General features: G+C 43.3%; 1 protein-coding gene and 1 long non-coding RNA gene across 6 annotated transcripts in view; one reads left to right on the forward strand and one right to left on the reverse strand.

Annotated features, from left to right (window-relative positions):
- The window catches only part of SGMS1 (sphingomyelin synthase 1), a 330,841-nt gene that overhangs the window by 61,086 nt on the left and 246,711 nt on the right, over positions 1 to 23,044 (forward strand). The gene's annotated exons all lie outside the window — the stretch shown is intronic.
- LOC102184308 lies at positions 16,167 to 20,687 on the reverse strand. 2 transcript variants are annotated; one of them, XR_001917311.1, is made up of 3 exons: positions 20,247 to 20,687; positions 19,119 to 19,389; positions 16,167 to 17,791 (listed from the first exon to the last, which is right to left on the reverse strand). It is a non-coding gene; the product is annotated as an uncharacterized LOC102184308 (long non-coding RNA). The 2 variants fall into 2 exon arrangements; XR_311109.3 differs by having other exon boundaries at positions 20,233 to 20,687.

The following is a 23,044-nucleotide window of genomic DNA, read 5'->3' on the forward strand; positions in this document are numbered from 1 at the left end:
GCACGCCAGGCCTCCCTGTCCATCACCAACTCCCTGAGTTCACTCAGACTCACGTCCATCAAGTCGGTGATGCCATCCAGCCATCTCATCCTCTGTCGTCCCCTTCTCCTCCTGCCCCCAATCCCTCCCAGCATCAGAATCTTTTCCAACTCTTCACATGAGGTGCCCAAAGTACTGGAGCTTCAGCTTTACCATCATTCCTTCCAAAGAAATCCCAGGGTTGATCTCCTTCAGAAAGGACTGGTTGGATCTCCTTGCAGTCCAAGGAACTCTCAAGAGTCTTCTCCAACACCACAGTTCAAAAGCATCCATTCTTCAGTGCTCAGCCTTCTTCACAGTCCAACTCTCACATCCATGCAATTAGTAGATATTAAACACAGTTCTCTGTGCTACACAGCAAATTCTTGCTGCTTATCTATTTTATTTATTTTTTTATTTCTGTTAAATTTTTATTTTTACTTTATTTTACTTTACAATACTGTATTGGTTTTGCCATACATATATAGCAGTGTGCACACATCAATCCCAAACTTAATCTTCCTGCTTCTCTGCCCGTTGGCACCACCGGCCCTGCCCCAGCCCGCCACTGTTATCCCCTTTGGTCAATGCAAGCTTGCTCTCCCAAGTCTGTGAGTCTCTTTCTGTTTTGTAAATAAGTTCATTTGTATCATTTTTTTAGACTCCACATAAAAGTGTAGAGATCATATGATATTTGTCCTCTGTCTGACTCACTTCAGTTAGATTAATAATCTCTAGGTCTATCCATGTTGCTGCAAATGGCATTGTTTCATTCTTTTTTAAGACTGAATAGTATTCCATTGTATGCATATACACCATATCTTCTTTACCCATTTATCTTTCAGTGAACATCTTGGCTATTGAAATAGTACTACATGAATATTGGGGTGCACATGTCTTTTCAAATTAGAGTTTTTTTCCAGATATATGGACAGAATTGGGATTGCAGGATCATGAGGTAGCTTTGTTTTTAGTTTCTTAAGGAGCATCTATACTGTTCTCCATGGTGGCTGCACCAGCTTACATTCCTACCAACAGGCTAGGAAGGTTCCCTTTTTCCCACATACTCTCCAGCATTTACTGTTTATAGATTTTTAAATGATGGCTGTTCTGATTGGTGTAAAATGTTACTTCATTGTAGTTTTGAGCTGCATTCCTATAATAATTAACGATCTTGAGCATCTTTTCATGTGCTTGTTGCTCACCTCGAGTATGAGCCTTTTATGGTTGTTGCCAGATCTTTTGCTGAAAGGATTGGGCCACCAGAAATTTGTGGAGAGGGCCTCTCGCCCTCCATTGATTTGACTTACACTTGTCATTGTTAATGTTCTTTCCTTGTTTTCTCAGTGCCTGGCATTAAGACTTGGTCGTTGTATTGCTAGAATCAACAAGGAAAAATATAAAACAGTGCACACACACTTCCATACAAATGTATATGTGTGAATGTATGTGTCTACAGTAAATTGAAGGAAAAATTGTGAAAGTTCCCGCTAAGAATCACTTTCTTGCTGGGCTATTTATAGCTGCCTATTTCCTTTCTTCCATCTTAACAAGCTTTCCTGTGTTTAAACAAGAGATGTCAGATGCTTCCTCCAGCTTACATAGCCGACTTGAAGTTCCTTATGGTAGATTCAGTTAGATTAATAACTGAGAAGGATTTTGTTTTTAGGAGTTTCTAAGTGATGGGACATACATTGAGTCTAATCTTGTCCCTTCTGTAACTCCTAAGTGCCCCTTCCACGCTGTGGGTGTCTCCCCAGAGCTCGCTGTACGAGAAGCTTCGTTCTCCTCTGCTGGTGAAAATATTTCCTGTGTTCTTTGGGCAGGATCAGCCTGCTGAAACTGCTGGTAATAGACAGATAGACAATGGCACCCCACTCCAGTACTCTTCCCAGAAAATCCCATGGATGGAGGAGCCTGGGAGGCTGCAGTCCATGGGGTCGTGAAGAGTCGGACACAACTGAGCGACTTCACTTTCACTTTTCACTTTCATGCGTTGGAGAAGGAAATGGCAACCCACTCCAGTGTTCTTGCCTGGAGAATCCCAGGGACGGGGGAGCCTGGTGGGCTGCCATCTACGGGGTCGCACGGAGTCGGACACGACTGAAGCGACTTAGCAGCAGCAGCAGCAGACATTTACAACCATGAGCAAGTTACTTAACTTCTCTGGGACTCGGCTTCCTTAGCAGTTAAATGGGTTTACACCTAGAATATATCTGATAGACAGATCTCCCATATTCAGACATTAGGCCAAGATAACTATATTTAATCCTTTCGCTTTTCCACTTTCACTCCCAAACAGTCTGTGTGTTTATCGTGTGTAACTGCCTTTGTGGACAGCAGAACAGATGTGGCAGCAGACACAGAATATGAGTGATTGCAGATGGCCTGGAGGGAGAGATACGGGCACACCTCTGGCAGCTGGATGGGAGAGGGCTTCGTGGGTATGCAGTCAGTGGACGGGACACTGTTGTTGCTTAAAGAAGCGACAGCAGGTAGCGGTAAAGACTGTGGCGAATAAAGCAACGATTAGGAGTCTCCTTCGTCCAAGCCTTGTAGTTCCAGTAACAGGTCTTTGATCTGTGGCGTGTACTCTGTGGCGTGTTTGCCAGTCTCCTCCCTTAGCTTTTGTGGTCTGCTTTACGTCAGATTTCTCTTTTCCAGGTGTTGTCTCAGTGGATCGTTGTGGGGCTGCCCTCAGTAGCATCCAGACCAATGCATACTTAGACTAAAGCAGTGACTGTTAGGTCCAAGGCTTTGACATGTCATATCCTGGAACACTGACAGCATCCAGTTCTCCAATGAATCAAAAGATGCCAGCTGCCATTTTTCATCCTGGTGTTTTGGCTCATTCCAAGTTGCTTATCTGGGATATTTCAGGCATGGAATTTAAGCAGTAACTTGTTTAAGTGACTTGTTTATTTTTTATGGCAAGAATGGGGAAGCTTCCATTCTGGGGAATTAGATTCAGCACATGAGGATAAAAGCTCGTGTAGTACCTTTAAGTAAAATGTTCTTATAATTTAAAAAATAGACAGGTAAGCAGTGATAATGATGGTGCTGGTGATGGTGTTAATGAGAGTTCATTGAACCATTAGCATGTAAAACTTGCCAATCGTACTCTGAAATCATATGGTCCAGTTGAACTAGCATGGAGGCAGGAAAGTGTAGTGGTTAATAGAATGGACCCGGAGCCAGAATCCATGTTTGTGTCTGGCTTCTCCCTGGTGGTTCAGATGGTAAAGGATCTGCCTGCAGTGCAGAGACATAGGAGATGTAGGTTCAGTCCCTGGGTCGGGAAGATTCCCTGGAGAAGGGAATGGCAACCCACTCCAGTACTCTTGCCTGGAGAATCCTATGGACAGAGGAGCCTGGCAGGCTATAGTCCATGGGGTTGCAAAGCGTTGGACACGACTGAGTGACTTTCACACACTCATTACTGCTCAGTAGCTGTGTGAAAACTAGCTTCGTTTCTCTGTGCCTGAGTTTCTTCTTATAAGATGGGGGTAGGTTTAATAATAGCACTTATCTCTTTGAGAGACTGTGAGGATTATATAAATAAATATATGTTAAGTGGCAGGAGTAGTTTCTGTCATTGAGTATGTCTATGTTAGTTCCCTTTGTAACCTTTAATCTTGCAAACTCCCATACCCTCCCTCTGGCTTTTCCTGTTGGCCACCTGCCTACAGCTGGGAAGCATGTCCCCATGGGTTTCTCTTGTCTATGGAGGCAGTGAGTTCCCATGTTTGTACAGAGAATAGCCTTGAAATGTATAGTGTCTCTGGAGCAATGGACAGGCACACTCATTGCTTTTTATAAAAGATTTGGGTTCCCTAGGTTCATATAAAAGCATTGCCTTCTCAAACAATAAAATTATTTTCCTGGTTGTCTTGGTTTGGTTTTGCTATTGAAATATTGTTGTTACTATTTTTTTAGTTTAAATTTTTAAATTAGAGTCTGATTTCTACAACAGTTGCATCTTTTCTTTGCATTTCTTCTGGTAAGCACATTTTCCTCATAAACATTTCCTCATTTTTATTAAAAATTTTACAATGTTTAAAGCATATCTAGCAACAAGCTAGTTAATTTGCTTAACCTCCCTTAAAGTACTTCCAGTGTGTTCTTATCGCTCTTCACTCATTATTATGGATGTCTAAAAATTATTGAATAAATAAGAAATACTGTTTAGTACATTTGCAAAAAAAAGTACCCTGTTTTTAATATTCAGATTCTAAAACATGTTTCTGAACATGATCCGATAATGTCTAAATGATGTTAACATTTGGGTCTTCCAGCAAGATTAACAGCACTATGTAGAACCAGGATTTGTCGATGGCATACTCTGTGTAGCTTATTAACATTGACTCTGTGAGACCGACTCAGCATTGGCAGCGGACGGGACTGAGAACACACCCTGAGAACAGGGTAACAGCTGTAAGCAAGACCGGGTGATTGGATCGCGGCAGCTTCACTTCTACGTGCTCCTGGCCCAGTTCTGGAAAATGTTGGCCTTAACCTTCACCTCTGCACGTCAGCATTTCTGCTCCTCCTTTGGATTTGATGTCCTTGGATTCTAGGTTGATGGCTGAACAAGCGGGAGATTTATGATTCTTTCCTCCTATTTCTCAACTTATTTTTCTCAAGATTTGGAAGAACTGTACATTTTCCAAGAAATCCTAGATAGGAATTGCTGCAAGAAAGCATCGTTCCCATTTCGCTCCAAAGGCACTCCTGGTGGTCACTGTGAGCCCACACCCCCTGAGCATCAGCCCTCTCTGATCACACCTCTTAGGAGTCTCGCCCTGCCCGCTGTGGTCTGGTCACCCTGGCCTCTGCTGGCCTCGGATGCACAGGCCTGTGCTCCTGTCCATCTGGAATACTCTTTCCCTGACCCTTTGGTCCTCTCCCCTTCCGTCGGGACAGGCTCACGTTTGCTGACCATGTAAATAAAGTAACCCAGCCCCCATCCCCCTTCCTGTCACCTCCCCGCCTTCTTTTTCTCCACGGTACTGATCACTTGTCTGATACCACTCTGGGTGGTCCTGAGGGGCAAAGATTGCTGGTGTGCCTGCTCCATCCTTGTGTCTGTCACATACGAGGGCCTCTATAAATATCTGTTGAGTGAGAGAAAGGGATTCTTGGCAGGCTTGTAGGGAGCGAATGGGATTGGTGACAGAGACGAGTAAGGAGGCTCTTATTGTGGTCACCCTGAAATTTGGTGATAGCCTAAAGCAAGGGGCTGGAGAGGAGAAGAGAGTCAGGAGACAGGGTGGCTAGGGTGGTGGATTCCACTTGGCAATGGAAAAGAGGGAAAAGGGAGCCATATGGAATATTCCCTGTTGCTAGCTTGGCAATAAAGTATACCAGAAGAAAACCCCTAAGCATTTCTTTTATAAAGCAAATTGTATTAATAGGATAAGGAATAAATTATTTCTGTAATTTGTGTTTATCTGAAATACAGTTTCTCAAAGACTGTAAGTAACCCTTGCTGAAATGCTGATTTTTAATTTGAGGTCAAGTTTCCTAAAATGTTTTGAAAGCTAGCCATGCCAGGAGGTTTTGGCCTCTAGGGAATTTATAACTTTAGACATAGAGGTTTTTCTATATCCGGGAGCTAAACTGGATTTTCTGAAGGTCTGAATACTTAATTAGCTTTTTGGTATCTTGAGTTAGTAACAGAATTAATGTTTCAAATTTGAAGTTTAGAGTTCTTTCTTTTAAGAACTATTTCCTTCTATAAGAATGGCCTCTGAGGCAAAGGCCTCAACCACATCCTTTATTCCACTAGTTCCCCTCTGGATTTACCCCCAAGTTCCAGGAATTGGCATCTTATGGATGGCTGGAGTAAACAGCTTGCTTGGAGGCCAGGCCTTGCCCTCTTTCTTTAAGGCCTGGATCAGGAAGATGGTGAATTTCATGAAAATGTCAGTTGATTCCACTTCATGTGTGTTTTGGAAATAGATAGAACATGACTGCTAAGGGAATTCTAAGTAACTTGGGTGAATTTAGAGTGATTGCAGATATTTGCTATTAATAATTTAAAAAAAAAAGCAAAGTGGATGGCTGTGAGGTTCTTCACTGGTTACAGTTCGTTACCTTGTTCTTAGATACTTTAGCTCTCCTTTTGCTCTTCATGTCCCATATTGGAAGCTCTGCTCTTCTGGAAAGCTGAGACGATGATGTGATGCTGGTGACGCTGCCGATGTCGCCCCGTGTTGGGGGCTCTGCTTCTTTGCTGTGTGGGTGAAGGACCTGGGGACCTCGGGAGACCGCGTCACAGAAGGGAAGGGATCAGCCTAGAGCCTCTGCAGTCATCTTCTAGCATGGAAATTCTGTATTCTAACTATAGTTATGGTAAGAAGAATGCAGTAGGTCTGCGTGTACTGATGTGGAAGACCGTCCGTGACATACTGTTAAGTGAAACAGCTTGTAGAGCATTTTGTGTGTCTAGAATAAGAAGCATGCATAGTGATCTAATCTATTAGCCACTGGGGGAGTCAGGGCAGGGATTTTCACTTCATTTATATTTCTTGGAACTACATTTTATTCACTCATATGACTTTTACAGTCTTAAAGGAAAGCAAGCAGGTAGTGGTTCTGTGACTGCCTAATGGCCTGTGCTGGCGGCAGCCTGGAGCCATCTCTGGGAACCCCCGCGCCCCAACTCCCATGGCCGCAGTGGCCTTGGGCTGAGCAGTGGCTGCCCGCTTGGAGCTTCCGTCTGGTTCCTCATACCTGCCAGCTGCAGCCACTTGCTCTCCATGCCTGAGTCCATTGGCGTTTGGGTTTGCAACCTCTGTTTTAAAACTTTAAAATAAAGGAAGTGCTTCTTAAAAATCCCCAACTTTTAACCTTTCCAGTAGTTGAAGCTAACTTTCTTGAACTAGCAGACCTCACTGTTTCGGTGGTCCCCGATCGACAGACCAGGACAGCTTGGCTGTGTGTCTGCTGACGTGTATACTGTATGCTGTGCATCTGTGTGTCACCACCAAGTGGGTGCTGCTATCTCTCTGTCCTGAATGCGGTCAGAGATGTGACTTATTTTCAGTTTTTTCCCACAGCCCCAGTTCTGCCATAACTCGTTAGTGTGACTGGTGCCTCTGTAGCTCCTCAGTTGTGAGGGGATGGACTGTGAGGGTGTAGAAATCAGTGTAGATATTCTGAACTCCCACCGACTGTGCCCTGAGACTCCTACTCTCTGTGCTTCTCGCTAAGTCCCTCTTTCTCTCTGTAGATCCCAGGAGTGACTCAAGATCCTTTAAGTTCTTCCAAGCCTAGTCCCTAGAGCTGACCCCAGCTCGGCTGTCTCCTTTATCACTCGTGGGGCAGACCATGGTGGACTGGCATTTAGGGGTGGGGTGGGGTATGAAATTTGTTGGTTGTGTTGATGACACTTTTTTTGCATCCTTGTCCCATGTGACCAGGCAGTTCTCTGTTCATCTGTGGTCCATTTCTTGTGCTGTATCAGTGGGTGCCCTCTCTACCTGCGACAGCCCCCAGAAGTTGAGGAGGCCCTTTTCCACCTTTGTGGGATGTTCTTAGTTCCTGTGTCTTAAGGAGATCTTGATCAGTTTTCTTATGATATCTGTTGGTTTCTCATGCAAATTCAAGTCATCATGGCCCATCCTGCTTCACCAGAATTCTAGGAAATTTATAGATTAAGTTGCTTGAGCGATAATTTTTTTAAGAATTCTTGATTGTGACACAGAAGGAGAGTGAAGGTGGTATGATCTTTTTTTCTATATCTTTTTTCAGAAAATTCCTAGTTTCTTCCTACAGCCCCACTTTGACTCTTTTACTCTAAAGAATACTTAAGTACAGAACTAGTTTTAAAATACTAATTTTGCTGAGGATTCCTGCATTTTCATAGAAGTCTCTTAAAGGCTTCAGGAGTTGAAGTTCTGTGTCTCAAGCACCTGTGATCAATGGTGAGCCAATATTTATGATCAGGTACGTTGTATGGAAACTCCTAATTCACTCACGTAGGCTGGTCTCACTGTAGAACGTGACAGCAAGTGGTGCCTAGGTTGTGTGCAGAGAATAGTGGTAGATGGGGCGAGACCAAGAGGTGGAAGACATGCTGGGAGGACTTTTGTACATTACGCCACGACCCTTATCTCTTTGCTGTGTTCAAGGGCCTTGTGACATCCCTGTATTGGGGCCTATCAGAATCGTTCCATCTGTTGCTGTTAATGTAAGCATAACCACACATTAAGATAAAGACTAGCAAATTGAGCATCAGCAGCTTAATAATTAAGAAAATACGTCTTTGCTGGCTCTTTGAACTAACTAATATAGATAGCCCCTACAAGAGAAATAGCTGTAGGCTTTTTAATGAACGACATGATTTTAATGCATGACACTAAGCGCCTGTCTTAGAGCTATTAGCTGTCATAATTTATCAAGTCTCATGTTAAAAGCCATGATTCAGAGAGGCAAGCATGAACTTTTCCACTTGCCTTACCTTGCTGAGGTCATTTTAAATGTCCTAAGTTAGAAATTGGGGAAAGATATTTAGTTTGCCAAACTGAAAATAAAAGAATATGACATTTAGCTTGGAGTTGAAAGTAGATTTTTTTTGCTTCTAAGTCACAGTACTACTGTAATGTAATAATAGTAATTTTCATTTATTGAGTGAGTATTATATGCCAGAAAACTAAGTGCTTTTTATACATAATCTTATCTAATCCACAGAGCAACTCTATGAAGATAGTCCCATTTTACAGATGAGACAGCGAGTTACAAAGAGGATAAATGCCTTGACTTAGGTCATATAATTAACTGGTAAATGTTAGAGCTGGCATTTGAACTGAGGTGGTTTAACCCAGGTCCAGATTCCTGACCACTGGCTCAACCTGTTTCCCTTAAATGGATGATGAAACCTCACTTTGTCATTGTTTGGTTGCTAAGTCATGTCTGACTCTTTTGCAACCCCATGGACTGTAGCCTGCCAGGTTCCTCTGTCCATGGAACTTTCCAGGCAAGAATACTGCAGTGGGTTGTCATTTCTTTCTCCAGGTGATCTTCCAGACCCAGAGGTCGAACCCATGTCTCCTGCATTGACAGGTGGATTCTTTACCACTGAGCCACCAGGAAAGCCTGGAAACCTCACTAGCTAAGGCTAACTGTGACCTATTGTGGACAGGGCTAATTTGACTTCACTTAGGAATGTTTAACCTCAGCAAAGAGCACAGCATCATGATAGGTGCTGTGGCTGTATTACTTTTCTATGGCTGCTGTAATGAATTACCACAAACTTGGCGACTTAAACAACACACATTTATTTTCTTCCAGTTCTGGAGGCTAAAAATCCAAAATGCATTTCACTGGGCTGACCTCAAGGTGCTGGCAGGGCTGTGTTCCCCCCTGGAGGCCCCAGGAGACAGGCAGTCCCTTGGCTCTTCCAGCTGCTGGTGGCTGCTGACACTCCCTGGCTTGTGGCCTCTGTCCTCTGGTCTCTGTCTCCTGGTCATATTTCCTTTCCTTCCATCCACTGTCCGATCACCCTCTGCCTCTTTTTTATAAGGATACCTTTGTTTGCGTTTAGGGCCCATCCAGATAATTTTCCCATCTCAAGAACCTTAATCACACATGCAAAGTCTTTTTTTTTCCATTAAGGTAACATCGAAAGATTCTTGGGATTGAAACATAGATGTCTTTGGGTGGGGGAGCCTGCATTATTCAGCCATGGTGACAAACAGAAAGAATTAGAACTTTCAGTCCACCTTGTAGGAATATGCTTAATTTCAACAATTTCCTAACTGTTCTGCAGGACGCAGATGCTAAAAATGTGAAAAAAATTTCATGGTCTAACAGATTTGAGAGTTATTGTGTAATATATCCCTCTTTAAGGAGATTCACAATGTACAATGAAGGCTTTGAAAATTCCTAGGGCAGAGAAAGTTGCTTAACTTAGTTGAACCCAGAATTCCTTAGACATAATTGATTAAGAAGCACTTCCTTTTAAAGGTACACCTATTAACATGCCATGATGTATTTCTAACACAGTTTAGGAAGTATAGTACTAATAAGTAGGTACTAGTATTTATTACCTGCTAGTCTTTGGAAGGCATAGGGCAATGTCTTTACTGACTTTGTGTTACTTAATAACTTAAACATACTTGGAATTGATTTGAAAGAACTACTCTGAATAAATACACAACACTGAATGATACCCTGATGATTTTTAATATTTTCACTGATATTGTGCCAGGTGAGTTACAAGGGTCCGGATGGAGTTACGATAGGGAGGAATTTTTCTTGTATGGAATGATCTGAAGACCCTTCCCAGGAAAGGGACCCTAATTCATCTAGCTGGAGGAGAAGCAGGGGTGCCTCCATGTAGGAGCAAAGAGCTTAGCCAAAGGAAGGAGGGCTCATCTGGAGAGAAGGGTCAGGGGGTCTGTGGATTATGCCTTGAATGTTAGTTTAAGGGTTTAGACTTGCTTCACTAGGCCAGGGTTTGACACACTAGGTGTATGTATGCCCTGTGGGCCAGATCCAGTCCCACAGCCACGACCGTTTGTTTACCTGTCTTCCGTGGCTGCTTCAGTGCTGCAGGGTAGGGTAGGCCTGCCCACCTTAAAACTCTTACTGCCTGGGCCTATACGGAAAAGGTGTGCTGCTCCTGATATGGGTAAGGGGGGTGGCTGTTGAAGGGCTCTGATCAGGAAGGCGTTATCCTCAGATTTGAGTGTTTGAAATCTTATCCTGACAACACTGTGGGGGATGGATTGGGGAATAAAGACTAGAGAGGCTGACGAGCAAGGGAATGGGAGAGGAGAGAACAGAAAGAGACATTTTGCACGACAGCAGGGGAGACGGAGGAGCCAAAGATAATCTTTCAAAGCAGACTTTTAATTTTAGATTAGTTTCAGATTTAGAGAAAAGTTGCAAAGACAATACAGAGAGTTCCTGTGTGTTCCCCCTGCTCAGTTTCCCCTGCTGCTAGCATCTTATATTCGTATGGTACATCTGTCATTGGCTAATGAGTCAGTATTAATGCTAAAGCCACATTCTATTCGAATTGCCTTAATTTTTTACATGATGTATCCCTGTTCTGTCTCAATATCCCATTCAGGGTGTCATGTTACATCTAGTTGTCCTAGCTCCTTAGATTCCCAGAGTGTTAGATTATGGTGGCTTTCAGATATTACTCATTTTTTATGACCTTGATAGCTTCAAAGAGTGCTATTTTTTTCCAGGTATTTTATAGAATGTCCCTCATTTGGGATTTGTCTGATGCTTTTTCATGATTTGACTGGGTTATCCATTTTCATTGTGTCTACAGTACATAGTGTCAACATGTCTTACCACTGTTGATACTGACGTTGATCCCTTGACTGAGATAATGCTTGTCAAGTTTCCCCACGGTAAAGTTACTTTTCGCCCACCTTTCCATCCTCTGTTCTTTGGCCAAAGGTAATTTTGAAATTTCTGGGCAAGACAGCACTGCCTCCGTTTCTGACTCGCAAACTTCTACTACTTAAATGAAGAAGGGAAAGGGGTAGGATCCTGGGAGGTGGCTGTCCATTCAGGGATTGAGCGGAAGTAAAAGCTGTCAAAGGATGCTGAGGAGGAGGGGTAAGAGAAGCAGGTGGCTAACTGGAGTGGTAAATAATACAGCCTCCCAGGTCGAGGAGTGTTTCAGAGCGGCAGAGTGGTCAGCATGCTTGGAAGTCAAGGAGAGCATTGTTTAGGGGTTGATAGTATAGGAGTCTGGCTGGACTGGAAGGTTGGGAAGGAAGTGCAGTAGGAAATAAGGGGGGGCTAGTTGTCCAGCCTTGCAAACAAATAGCAAATAGAATTTGCCTCTGTGTTCAGGAGGAGGGCTGAGCAGAGTGGAGCGTTAGGATAATTAGTTTGGCAGCCCTATGCAGATTAGAGGGGTTAGAATTTGTAGTTGCTTCACTGGGAAGCTGTTAGAAACAGGTATCTGGAGAAATAGTGCAGAAATGTGGGACCCTTAAGGGACCATTAGCCCATCACAGATTTTTGCATATACTAGGTTTTTTTTTTTTTCCCATAATATGAAGAAAAAAAAGTGGAATTAGTGATTAAGCATTCTGCTTACAAACAGTAAGCTTAAACAACTAAAATATCAGGCTGTCTTAGGTCTTCCCTGGTGGTTTAGTGGTTAAGACTATGCTTCCATTGCAGGGGTGCAGGTTCCATCCCTAGTCCAGGAACTAAAATCCTGCATGCCATGTGGCATGGCCAAAAAAAAAAAGAAAGATACTGGTGGCCAGGTTTCTTTGTTCAGACAGGAGAGAGGTTGGAGCTGATGAAGATGGATGTGATGAGGAAGGTGCCTCAGCTAGCTAGACCAGCCTGTGATTTGTTATTTGCACTGGGTTTGTTGGTTCCTGGTTCTTCTAGTCACTGGCCATGCTTAACTGAAAAACAAACAAACGAAAACCAGATTGTCCTAAATACCTACCTGCCTTGTTGTAGTTATGTGTGCATCTCTCCTTTTCTTGGAGAAGAGTTAGAGATGAACTTGAGCTCCGCCCAGGTTGGAGCTCACACCATCCAAGTTAATGGGATATGAAGTTTAAATTTGTTTCTCATAGGCTGACTCCAGTCAGTTTCATAATGATTTCCCGTGGAACTTCCTGCTTGATCCTCTTTTGGTGGTGGTTTTGTTTTAAAAGTTGTGATGCTTTCTGAGATAACTGATGGTGGAGAGAGACTGACTGAGCCACAGTCTTGTGGAGAGAATAAGCCTGGAAACACTGACTGTTCTCTGGTTGCTGGCATTTTGAACTTATCATTTATTTTGCATATAACTAGGACGATAAGTGCTCCTACTCTTGAATCTACCTGTTTTATTAAAAGGGAAGCATAATCACTAAATTGGTGGTATGAGCTGAACTTTTAAAAATCGCCCTATTACTCCTGATTCTGAAGTAGAGTCCTATTTTATTATTTAATTCAGCCAGCCTCAAATGCTGTGATTTGTGATTTGGTTCAATAGAAGCAGTGAGTAGCTCTCCTTCACCTTGTTTCTGCGTCAGTCCTCTTTAGGTGAGAGTGAATGAATTTAATAAACCAGGTCATCCTCATTCACGTGACCAGCTGCCCATATCTATCAACCAGGAGCCTCTGTTAGGCTCTTTTCTGAGCAGTGACACCCACTATGGGGTGGAAACAACATTTTGTTAAAGAGAACTTCCAAGATTTTTTTTTTAATGAGGATAAAAATTCCTACCTCATGTGGTTCTTAGTAGGTCTAAGGGATGAAATGCAAGTGCCTCATGTTCTACGCAGTCTTGTTTTTTAAAATTCTGTCTCTGGATTTTGCTGCAATGGCTATGCCTTGTGTTTGTTGCTACAGAGTGCTGTTTATTTAGCAGGAAAATCGTATGATACAGATTCTTGAGAAAGGAAATCATTTGGTCTCCTCTCATATCATCCAAACAACAAATCACCAATGAGGGACACACCAGCACTTCTTTCCAAATTCACTGCTTATAGGAACGGGAAGAAGAATTTTTAAAAGCACTGTTGAGGATGGCCATTTCCTCTGTGCTCCACTAAGGCCAGGAATCTCAAATATGCCAGGCACAGAGGGGCCCTGTGATTGCCTGTAACATTACAAAACTTCGCCTGTTGAGACAGGTTCCCAGTGTTCTTTCCACACGTGTTTCAGAGAAACAGCTGCCTTGGCATCCTCAAAGCTCATCACTTCCCCTTTGCTTGACTTTGGTAATATTGTACGCATCTTCGTAGAGCGACCACCCATGCCTCAGCTGCTTTCCTTTCATCTCCTTTTCCTCCTTTCAGACCAAACCTATGAAAATTTAACCAGATTATTTACCAGCTGCAAATCGAAGGTGAAGGTGATTTCAATAGATTGAACACATAAATGGGAATAAATGGCACACACTTCTCAGTTCCTTTTGGGCACATGAAGAGGGGTGGTTGCCTCGGGTTCCCATCCTCAGGGTTTCCGGCAGGTTTGGACAGAGCTTACAGAACACGGGGCTGTGTGCTGCAGGCACCCTGGGCGTCATGCCAGCCCCGGCTTACGCTTTCTCATTTTCCCTCTCCTTTACATTGTCAAAACCCTTCACCCTCTGTAATCGCAAGGTTGCATTTTAGTTTATTGTTGCCCGAAGGATCTATCTCAGGTTTACTTCATGGAGTTGAGGTCAGTTGGACCTGATACACTGGGTCTGTCTTAGCTTTTCAGTAAAAGCTTTTGATTTAATTTTCTGTTAAGGAAAGAACTGAAATGAGGATAACAAACTCTTAGTTGCAACTGAGAATCTAGCTTAGAGATGGAACACAAATGAAGTGAAGAAGACCCTTCAACCGACTTGCCTTTGCTGCCGCAGGCTTGTGACATGGTTCACAGAGTGTTCAGGTTTAGGGGTAGAAGTATGGGGTATAGAACTCTGAGTTCCTGTGTTAGAGACGGTATTTGCAAGAGTAGACGCTGTGGTTCATCCCCTCCCTGTGTGACCTGCACACCTCACCTCTCCTTTCTGTGCTTCAGTTTCCTGACCCATGAAATGGGACAATAAAAGTAACCCTTTCAGAGTTACTGCGAGGATTAATGGGTTAATTAGTAACTCTTCAGACACGTCCAGCATTCAGTAACCGTTGTATGATATTGTTGTTATATTATCACGTTCCTACAAGTTACGTCAGCACATGTGAGTATAGCAGGTAAGCACAGCAGACATTTAGGAAATCGAGGCATCAGCACTTGTCCATCCAGGTGGGTCGTTTTCTTCCTCAGAATGGTCTCTGGTAGCAAGTGAGTCCTGATTGTGATGGTTCTGCTGGTGCAGGACGTTTTGGGGATGTGTGCCCTGGGATTGCCTGTGATGGCTCCTTTACTGGCTAGTTCCCTCTTACTTGAGTGAATGTAGGTTTGAATTTGTTTATTTTTTGTAAGTTAAAAGATATTTGGAATCAAGTCAAGTGAAACAATGGTTTGCTTTAAAAACTTACCTGTAAAGAGTACTCACAAGCATGGTCATTGGACCACACTAAGTTTTTGGTGGCAACATGCAGATTATTTTGCTTTGGCCTTTGGGAGCCAAGGGCTTCCCTGGTGGCTCAGATGGTAAAGAATCTGCCTGCAATGCAGGAGACCCAGGTTTGATCTCTGGGTTGGGAAGATCCCCTGGAAACCCACTCCAGTAGTCCTGCCTGGAGAATTCCATGGGCAGAAGAGCCTGGGGGGCTACAATCTATAGAATTGCAAAGAGTCGGACACAACTGAGTGACTTCTACTTTCACTTTTTCACTTTGGGAGCCAGTGTTTTATATCTGCTTCTTGCTGGAGCAACTACTTCACGCTTGGTTATTTTGCCCTCCCTTTCTCCTCTGAAGTAGAACATTACATCCCTGTTTCAACTTTGTTTCAGGGATTTACTCACCTGCAGGTTATATCCCTACAAAAACTCCTTTTTACTTGGATTTTTACCCCAAACCCTTTTGTTCTCATGGTTAATATTTTTTTGTGACTGGATATGTAACATGTGTATCCACTTGCCTCGGCTTTTTAAAATAGCTTAGTGTCGGGCCTGCTGCAGGGAGGTGCTGGAGCTACTGTCTCAGGCCCTCAGTCTCCTCCCCTCCGCACCCTCCTTCTGCCCACCGAGATTCCAAGTGATATGAAAATCAGCCTCAGCTTTAGAGTCACTCCTAAGTCAGGTTGCCAGCCCCGCTAAGAGTCAGTTTTTCCAGCAGCATGTTGTAATGGAAAATATCTATTTGCCTTGAAACATTGAATGCTCTGCAGAAAGTCAACACTTGGTCCCCAGGAAGGTTTCAGTACTAACATAACTCCTCTGTGCTGTCTGGATGGTGGCAGATCATGTTAAAAACAGTAAAAACTAGGAGATTAGAAAAAAGTTTATTCTCTTTCACAGTTGGCATTACATTGCAATAACTAACCCCCCTTCCAAAAATATGCATGAATGTTTGCTGAAAAATAAAAACAAATTAACAAATAAAATTGGGACTTTCTGAACAATATATATTATTGTGATATATATGTATATAATTTATAGACAGCTAGCTTTTTATATTTTTATATGTTATATAAATATACATTATATATAATATGCATATGTATGGTCTTATACATTTTATGTATTAAATACATTTAGCTTTTCTGTTTTCTCACAAACTTTTCTTTATGGTCCTTAAAACAATTTTTTTTTAAGCACTTTACTTTGACTCGTGCTATTCATAAATTCTCCCTCTTCTGACCTTTATTATTTACAGACAAAAAATATTTTTATGCATATTTTCTGCTTTAGCCTAGATGGATGAAGGCGTAGAAATTCTGGTTTCTCTGCTCCCTCTCTCAGTTCTCAGGTGTCTCACAAGCTATTCTTAAACAGATGTCTAAGAATTCAATGAGTGGCAGCACTTCAGAACAGTGGTTTGTAAATATGTGCGTCAGATCTTTTTGAATTTCTAAAAATAATTTGGAGGGGAAGCTGAAACGCACTTCTGGTCATTTTAGACACACGGAACCTGGAAAATTTTGTTTACACACCTCTTTTGGATGAAGTGCAAGTCTTTGAAGAATGAAAAGCAGAAGTTATAGGGTGTGGTTGTCTTCAACTTTCTTTCCCACAAGGTCTAATTTGGCTGCTGGAACTTCGAAGCAGTGCCTTGAGAATCCAGTGTTAGTGGTGGTGGCTGTGGGAGGATTTTAAGAAAAAGTAACAGTTTCCACCAGAGTGATTTTAGGCAAAGGTGTGAGACATGCAGCCTTTTCCATGTCTATGCACCAGCATCTTGAGCTTTTCCTAGTAAAACCTGTTTGCAGGGGAAAAAAAATCAGAAATTCTCTTTGAAGCGAAATAACTGTCAGTTTTAGTGCCTTCTTCCTAGGAGATTTGTATTTTATCAGAAAAGAAAATGTCAGTCTTTTTCTTTTTTTTTCATTTTAAAGGTGGATGAGTCCTACAGTTGGTTCTAGTCATGACTTTCGGAGATGCTACTCTAGTTCTCTTGATTGAATTTGCAACAAGCCTTTTTATCCCCCCAAATCTCCGGAGAGTGGACTGCTCTATTACAGTTTCAAGGATCTTGGCCCCATCTCTTAGCCTTGAATCCAAGTCCAGCAACTTAAAACAGCTCTATGCGCTTGGAGTATGACAGATGACCGCAAGTAGAGCTAGGTGGTCCTCATTCACTGACTGGGGAGATGTTCTGGGAGGGGCTGGAGATGATCATATAGGCCGAGCTCTGAAGTGTCAGTTAATGCCCCTTATGAGGATGTCGTTAGGATTTATAAGGTATTTAATCTCCAGAGAAAGATAAAATTATGTTGGTGTGCCATACCTAAGAAGGCAGAAAAGTACAAAATCTTTAGGAAATATTTTCAGCAACAGGAGTTTTCTTGTTGCTTGAATTAAGTTGTTATGAGATGTAAAAAAATTGCAGTTAAGTGCTGTAATTTAGAAAATCAGACACTTATATGGTAACATTTCTGTTGCATTAAGTCTTTACAGGTGGAGTAGCATAACACTTATACAATTTAACTAGATTGGAAAGGAAGACACACGATTGATATTTTTGGTCTTTTCTTCTCCTGTGTCTACAGACCCCCAGATTTTCAGATCTCAAATCTCTCTGAAGATCCCAGCCGTGGTTGGTCCAGCTGCCTTGCAGATTTTCCAGCTGAATGTGTTCAAAGCACTTTAATCACAGCTGCATCTTGGTCTTCTCCTTTCCTCTCATCCTTTATACCAGGGGTCCTTAGCCTTCAGGATCTAATGTCTGATGAGCTGAGGTGGAGCTGATGTAACAGTAATAGAAATAAAGTGCACCATAAACATGATGTGCTTGAATCGTCCCCAAACCAACCCCCAGTCTGTGGAAAAATTGTCTTCCATGGAACTGGTCCCTGGTGCCAAAAAGGTTGGAGACCACTGCTCTAGATTCTTTCCCAAACCAAGTCACTATTGAGTCCATCTTCAAAAAGTATCTGAAATCCACCTACTTCTCTCCAGCTGTTTGCCACTCACCTGTTCTGGTCACTTGGGTCACCTCAGTCAACACACCTCTCTGTGTTTACTGGGACTCTTTCCCATCTTCTTGAAATGCAAATTTGCTCTTCCTGCTTCCCCCCAAAAACCCAACCCAAAGCAAAACCAGGGAACAGACAGGTATTACCCAGCTTTTCTGTAATGCCCCATGATCTCCCGCTGAAACCATGATCTCAGAGTCCTGTGTGACCTGGCAATAGCCCAGGCCTACACACCACCCCAGCCTACACACCACCCGCTGCCCCACCATCGGTAATCCAGCCCTGACTGGCTTGGTTTCAGTTCCTCAGAAATAGCATTCACTTCCACTTTCCTCCGAGCCTTTTGAGATTTGGTTGACTTCTATTTTTCTTCACCTCTTCCCTTAAAATGCCATCGTTGTTGTTTAGTTGCTAAATCACATCCGACTCTTTGGCGACGCCATGGACTGTAGCCCACCAGGCTCCTCTGTCCATTGGATTTTCCAAGCAAGAATACTGGCGAGGGCTGTCATTTCCTCCCCTAGGGGATCTTCCCAGCCCAGGGACTGACCCCGTGTCTCCTGCATCTGCTGCCTTGGCAGGTGGATTCTTTACCACTGAGCCACCTGGGAACCCCTTAACCTACCATCTCGTCAGGTAAAGCCCTGGGTTAGGTACCGTCATCCTGCATCACACAGGTAGACTCAGTCCATCCCACTGGTAGACTCAGCACTCTTGGTATATCCCTGGTGCCCAGCGTAGAGTCTGGCATGCACTTAGTGGTATTTGTTCCGTGAAGGAAGGAAGTGATAGTTACAAACAGTTTAACTGCTTCTAACCCTTCCGAGGGGTGGCCTGTCTGGTCTGTGTGCACAGATGTTGTTGTTCAGTTGCTCAGTCATGTGTGACTCTTTGCGACCTCATGGGCCACAGCACGCCAGGCTTCCCTGTCCTTCGCCATCTCCTGGAGTTCGCTCACACTCACGTCCATTGAGTCGGTGACGCCATCCCACCATTGCATCCGCTGTCATCCCCCTTTCCTCCTGCCTTCAACCTTTTCCAGCATCAGGGTCTTTGCCAATGAAGAGGTGTGCACAGGGGTCTCCCCTTTTCTCACCTGTGCTCGCGGCGGGCATTGCTCATCCGCTATGGCTCCGTTCTCTGGCTGGCTCTCTTAGTTACTGTGTAGGCAGCTGTTTCTGGTCTGCTAGGCCATCTGAATTGGCAGGTGGCGCGAATCCTCTTTGCCGTTTCCAGTCTAGCAGGAAAAGATACTGCATTCCAGAAGTGTAGGTTCTTGTTCTGATCTTTAGACATCGGCGTGAACTCTTTATGCCTTAGTTTGCGTGTAGTCTGATGCAGGTAATCAGATGGTTACCTAAGATAATCTTTCATGAAGATAGAGTAAGAAATACTGAAAAATTAGTAAAACTATCCAATTATAAGGTAATAAAATCACAATCAGTGTGCTTTGTATAGCAAATACTCATCTTGTGATCAAGCACTTATGTGGAGAATAAAATATAAAATTTTTAATACACATAAATACAAGTTTTAATAGCAAGATTGCCATGTCTGTATACAAGTACATTACAACAGGGACTCTAATCTCAGAATGAAGTCGATCTCTCAGTTTTTTTAAAAAAAATTATTTCTTTTTAATGGAAGGATAATTGCTTTACAATATTGTGTTGGTTTGTGCCATACATCAACACGAATCAGCCATCAGTATACATGTGTCCCCTCCCTCTTGAACCCTTCTCCCACCTGCCACCCCATCCCACCCCTCTAGGTTGTTACAGAGCCCTGGTTTGAGTTCCCTGAATCATACAGCAAATTCCCACTAAATTTTGTGTATGCTAGCATATATGTTTCCATGGTACTCTCAAGAGAAAACCCAGTATCATTCAGTTTTTATTTTGCTAGTAAAGAGTACATTTCAAGGTGATAGAATGCGAAGTATCAAGGAAAAGCTGTTTTTTTCTTTGGTTTACTGTCATTCTGTGGCCATGTTTCATAAAGGATCCTCATGGATCATCTATATCAGGAACACCAGGGATAGATTAAATTACAGGTTCCTGCACCCTTCAACTTAACTGAAGCAGAGTTTCTGAGGCCTGGAAATCTGCGTTTTAAATAAGTCTGAGCACCACAGCCTTATAATACCTAGCATCCAGTACATCATTAATAAACATTGAACAGGATCTATAAAAGACGCCTCATTCACTGACCTTTTCATTCTCACCTGAGTGTAACGGTGACATCAGACAACATATCACTGCCAGCACCGTCTGGTAAAAGGTGAAGATATTGATGGTAGCCAAGGTTGAAATCAGTCAATGGCCTTATGCAAGCAGAGCACAGAAGATCAACAAGGGCATTGTTCCCAGAGGCTTAGACACACTTGTCCTCTGGGCACAAACCCAGTCCTTTGATCACAGCTGATGTGGGCAGAAAGAAACCAGGCAAGGCAAATTCGGGCCAGTTCTGCAGTGAAGGGTTTGTGCTTCTTGTCTAGGTCTCTGGAACAGCCCAGCAGGGTTAGGGGAAGTGGCCTTCCCCTTCAGCGGGGCTCCCTGATTTCCTGCCTTCCCTGAGAGCCCAGAATGCGAGGAGAAAACTTGGCCCCGAGTCGGAAGGCAGAAACAATAACAGCATTTTAAAGGTGGCATTGCCAAGCACGTAGGATGTGGTTTACTTGCAGTAACTGGTGTAATCAGCTTACCGGAGGCGGGCAGTCCTCGGTGCTGGTGAGAAAGCACGTCACAGCAAACTTTCACCCTGGACTGGACTCCTGAGAGAGGTTGCAGCTCTCTCTCTCCCATGCCTGCAGCCTGCTCTGCACCTTTCACCTTCTTTGATCCCTCGACCCTTTATGGTGTTTAGAATTTGCATAATTCCATATCAGATTGATAATTGTTTTCTGTCATTTCCTAAGTGTTCATTCCATTTCTGCAAAAAGAAACAGAGATTCTTAATGAGTGATGGTGTCCTCTGCACCCTACCCCACCCCGCCCTCTCTACCCTAGTGTTTAGAAACCTGTAAGGACATTTATGGTTGTCGTGGTGATAAGGGGTGAGTATCTTAGCACTGAACATCTGGAGGGTGTGGATGCTAAGTGTCCCCCAGGCCTTGGACGGTTGCACACAATGAAGGATTGTCCTGTCTGGAATGCTAACGCACCCGCAAGAGAAACACTGGAGCTCTTTGGGTTTGCCCACGTCTTGTCCAGTGGTTCCTTGAGAACAGACCTAGCGTTTATCACCTAATGAATCTGCGCTACTTAATAGATGCAGTCTGGGCTAAATTGCATGCCGGGAAAATAAACAAATGGTCGAAGCCATTTTTGTGACCGGTGGTTGTGCCCTGACAGCGGAGCTGTCACCCTTGGATTCTGCTTTACAGCATGGCCCTTCCCGACGGGACACTGTCGACTAGAGTTAGGACCCAGACCATGAGCCTGGGCTGCTGCCACTGTTCCACTCAGGAGGCACGCTGATGGAAAAGAAGCACCACTGTCTACTGCCCCACTGACACCTTGGTCTCACAAAAATAAACAGGGTGATGCTAAGCAAGCTGAATATTACATCATGAGACGGGGGTGGGGACAGGAGGTTCAATATTTTCTCATGGACACCATCCTAGGTGAGTGCTCATATCAGTCATTCAGCTAAAGCTATCAAAGAAATGACAGATGGATAAAGATTTAGGAACACAAAAGAGAGGGTGATATCAGCTCTTATTTTAAAAGACTAAGAGTTACACCGGAAAGCTTGTTGACCTAGGGATATCCCATAGACCCTGGGATTTGAATATCGTGAAAACCGGATAATAATTAGACTAACAGTAGAGGCAACAGGAACAGACTTGGGAAAGGCAGCCACACGACGTTGAGAGAAATGCAGACGGAAATGACTCAGGGGGCCCGTTGTTCTTTCCAAGGTGCTCTGTGACCCAGGAGAAACAGAGTGTTCTTCCTTGGACTCAGTGAGCCTACTTCTAGGAGTAATTTCTAAGGAAATGAGTAGAGCTTTGTTCAGAGACTTAGTTCAGAGTATGCGTAGTGAGCGTTGTTTGAAACTGAACGCTGGAAGCCACCCAGACAGGTGGCTTGGGTGAGTCTGTTATGATTCATCTGTGTAATGGAATATTCTGTAACCATGGCAATGGTATTGAAGAAAAATACTGACATGGGACAAAATGTATAAAAAATAGGCTGTCATAGAATACATAACATTAACATTTTCAATAAAGAAATAAGTAAATATAAAGGGAAGAAACCTGGAAAGGCATTAATCAAAATGTTCGCTTGGAGTATATTTAAGTGGTTGAATTCCAAGTACCTGGAATTCTTTCTTGGGGCTTAAGTTCTTAAAAGGTTTAATTTGAACATGTGTAATTATTTCTGTGGTTAAATAGCTTAATGCAGGAAGTAAAAACATGACCAAATGTATTGAAAGGTGCTTTGTCAACCTGTTATCCAAATATTTCAATATTTAATCATTTTTAAGTCCAAACATTCCTGGTGGTTCTGAGGCGTATTAGTCCCTCAGTCTTATTCTGGATTAGTTAGCACAGAGGAAAGGAGATGAGGGTTTTGATCACAAGGAATAAATGTGGGTGAAGGTCAGTTAAACACTGGGAAGAAAGAAGGGATATCAATGTTTTTGAGAGGAATAGAGATAAATTAAGTCAAATACCTTCATAGTGACAGTATTTGCCCAGTTTGGGACTCTGCTCAGGAAATTCCCTCCTGATCCATCATACACTCATGTCTCCTAGGGTGGCTGGGAAACACCCACTAAATCTAGGCTTGACTCCCTTGCTCCCATGTGAGAGCCCTCCCAGGTCTCCAGGGCTATACGGTTTCCAGCCCAAGGCCTAGTCCATGGTAGGCTTCCAGTCCCAAGAGGGAGGCCACTGAGCTGTATGAGTGAATCAGTCCATTAAGAATTTAGGTCTTCTTTTGAGGAAATACTTTGCAGCAGCGTTTCTTAGAATAGACTCAGTGGGACACTATTCCTATGAAAAGGCTCCATGGG

This window comes from Capra hircus, chromosome 26 (genome assembly GCF_001704415.2).
Source record: "Capra hircus breed San Clemente chromosome 26, ASM170441v1, whole genome shotgun sequence".
Lineage (NCBI taxonomy): Eukaryota > Metazoa > Chordata > Mammalia > Artiodactyla > Bovidae > Capra > Capra hircus.